Genomic DNA, 3,232 nt, shown 5'->3' with positions numbered 1-3,232 from the left:
TTTTGGGGTGCTGGTTCCATGATCTAAGGCATCCTGGGCACCTGGGTACAGAGGGTCACAGGCCCACAGTCTGTGAGAACGTCTATTTTGAGGATGGCCCGGTATGTGGCTGACAGTTGACACTCTAATGGTTTATAATACAAGGCCAAGAAGGGCAGTTTCTTGCCTCAGTACCTCATGGGCAACTAACAGCCATCATGTGTGGTCCAGAGATGCCATGGGGCATGAACAGAGGTTACTAAAGTCTCAACAATGAATGAACCTCCGGAGACACTACTGGGAGTGTCCACTGATTTAGACTTGGACAGATTCTAGAGTTTTTTGTTGGAAGACGCTTTTAGCATTTTGTTAATATACATTCTTTTAGTAAATTCTGGATTTCTAATTGGATTAAATTATAAATTGAAACAGAAACAGACATAAAACGAGTTTATATATTGATTGGTTGATGAAAGTGTTGTAACCAGAGGCTCGCAGGAACCTAACCCTGTATTTCCCCTAGGAGCAGTGGTTTAGTAGTCACTGATTCATTACTTGTGGTGACTTTGTAGGACATATAGTGAACACACACACACATTGCAGGGACTGATGTTCCTTGGTCAAGGTGTGAGAGTACATTAGGATGACAGTGATGCTCAGGGCCTGGTTCCCATTCCCACTCCCTCTGGGAGGAAAGAGCCCTGCTGAAGGCCTCAGGTGCGTTGGGTGAGCACATCAGAGAGCTTTGGAAAGCCCAGCTGTCTGCAGGGCTCTGGCTGGCTACTTGCGTATACTCAGCCAAGACACCTCCAGGCTGGAAAAACATGATTAGTGAGAGAAACGCCAGCTCCCAGAATGAATGTCTTTGAGAAGACAGCCTTGAGGCCTAAGAGTGTGAAATGACTTTGTTGGGCGAGGGCCAGAAGGTTCTCTCTCTGTGTCAAGCCATATGCCCAGCCCTAAAAACAGAGGTGTACAAGAGCAAGGTTTTCATGGGTATGACAAGAAAATGCCCAGGTAGGGAAATGTGACTTTGTGCAAGAGGCCGTAGACTTGTTAGCTCAGCTCAGGAGGGTACTGAGTGTGGAAGAGTACTTTTCCTGGGGCAATCAGCTGCCCCTGGAAGGACAGCCACCGACCTGGAGAGCTGTGTCCATTGCTGATTACAAACTGGGGCTCTTTAGGGGGTTGAGGTAATGCATTTTTCTGAGGGCTGCCCCCTGCCTGCTTCCTCTCCTCTCTACTTCCCAGAATGCCTGCCCCCGCTCCCGCAGCCCCCATCCTGCTTGGTAACGTGGACCCACTCTTTGTGCCCCATCCTCTGGATAAAAGCTAGGGCAGGGGAGGAGGAGTCTGCTTCACTGCGTGCTTCTGGCTGACTCACCATGGGGAGAGAAGAAGGGGGTGGGGGAGAGAATATGTACCCAAATGACTATACTTGTCTGCATGTGTGCAGGAGAAGGGAAAGCCCTGGAAAGGTGACAGCTGTGCTATTCTCTGCAGTTTGTCCTCTGGGAAACAATGTGGCCTTTACTGATGACCAGTGACTTCTCTGTTTCAGCAAAAACTATGCAAATGAAAGTGGTTCAGAAGGTTTTGGACAGGATGCTGATGGGATATGGTATCCATCTGACTCCACATATTGGAGGTAAACCGCTTATCGATGTTGAGGGCTTTTTGTTTTTTTTGGTGAAGTATAGTTGATTTACAATGTTGTGTTAATTTCGGGTACACAGCAAAGTGATTCAGATTTTATATATATATATATATATACACACATGTATGTATATATCTCCTTTTTCAAATTGTTTTCCATGATGGTTTATCACAGGATATTGAATATAGTTCCCTGTTCTATACAGTAGCACCTTGCTGTGTATCCATTGTATATATAAAAGTTTGCATGTGCTAGTCCCCAACTTCCAATCCTTCCCTCCCCTACACCACGCCCCCCGCCGCCTTGGCAACCCCAAGTCTGTTTTCTATGTGTGTAAGTCTGTTCCTGTTTTGCAGGTAAATTCATGTGTAGACACCTGGGGTTTTTCTGTTGAGGAGAGAGGAAATACAGGAAGGCATCCCACCACGTAAGCTTACCATTGGCCCTCTCCCAGGCTCTACACCTTTGCCTCCCGAGATCCCACCTTCCTGACTTGCAGAGACCTGCAGTCGGGGTACTCCTGGGCTCCCTACCTGCAGGCCTTTTGCTCTGACCCTGGAATTTCTCCCACTTCTCTGGCTTCACGTGCACGAGGCCTTCTGCTCGCTCCACACTCCCTTGAGTAGGTCCCACACGTGAAGTACACCCCCTGGTGTGAGTGGAGGAGCACTACCCCCAGAAATGGGCGTGCAGGCCAGAGGGCACTTTGGTGCTCAAGGTAGAATTTTCTGCTCCATCTGTCAGGCTCGATGGGGAGGGCAGTTGAGCACACCTTCTGTGCCCTGGGTACTCACCATATAGAGTTTCTTCAAATCTGAGCACATGATCTCTGTCTAGTCTACGTCACCTACCCGGAACCCAGGTGCTTGCCCCTCTGTCCCCCAAGCCTTCAACTCCCACCAGGTTGTATTGGTTGTACCTCCAGAAAACATCCCAAGTCTCTTCTTATCTCTCTGTTGATCATGGGCCACCCCCAGATCAGGCCTTGGGCATCTTCTTACTGAATTTCTGCAACAACTTCCCAGCCTCTCGTCGTCCTAATATTAGTGTTGCTCCCTCTAATCCATTCAGCACACTGCAGTCAGCATGGTGTTTATAAATGAAGCCTGATTATGTCAGCAACATCTGATGACTTCAGCTGTCCAATAAAACCCAAACCCTTTAGCCTAGCATTCAGATTTCTAGAGCAGAGGTGAGAACTGGCAAAGAAAGAGAAATAGAAACCACCACGAAGCCAATGAGTCAGTTTCTTTCTGTATTCCCTCCTAGCCTTCCCCTTAGAAAGGGCAGCTAGCCTGGGCCACACAGCTTGAAGTGACAGGAAACCTACCCTAAGCCCACAGAACAGGAGTAGTATTCATTGGCCCAGGGGACACCCAGGAAGCCTAAGCCAATGACAGAGGAAAGGAAGGGTACATTAATTAGAGGTTCTGTGGGAGGTTGAACTAGATACCAACTCTGAGGAGCTAATGAACGCTCCTAGTTCATATTTGTGGAAATGAATACAAGTCTTCTGAATATGCGGTGCCTCCACCCTAAAGAGCACACGGCTGTGAGGATTTGGCACTTGGGGGTAGACCAGTGAGGGCACCATTT

The sequence above is a fragment of the Phocoena phocoena genome, chromosome X (assembly GCF_963924675.1).
Source record: "Phocoena phocoena chromosome X, mPhoPho1.1, whole genome shotgun sequence".
NCBI classification, from domain to species: Eukaryota; Metazoa; Chordata; class Mammalia; order Artiodactyla; family Phocoenidae; genus Phocoena; species Phocoena phocoena.
This window is presented reverse-complemented; position numbering follows the sequence as displayed.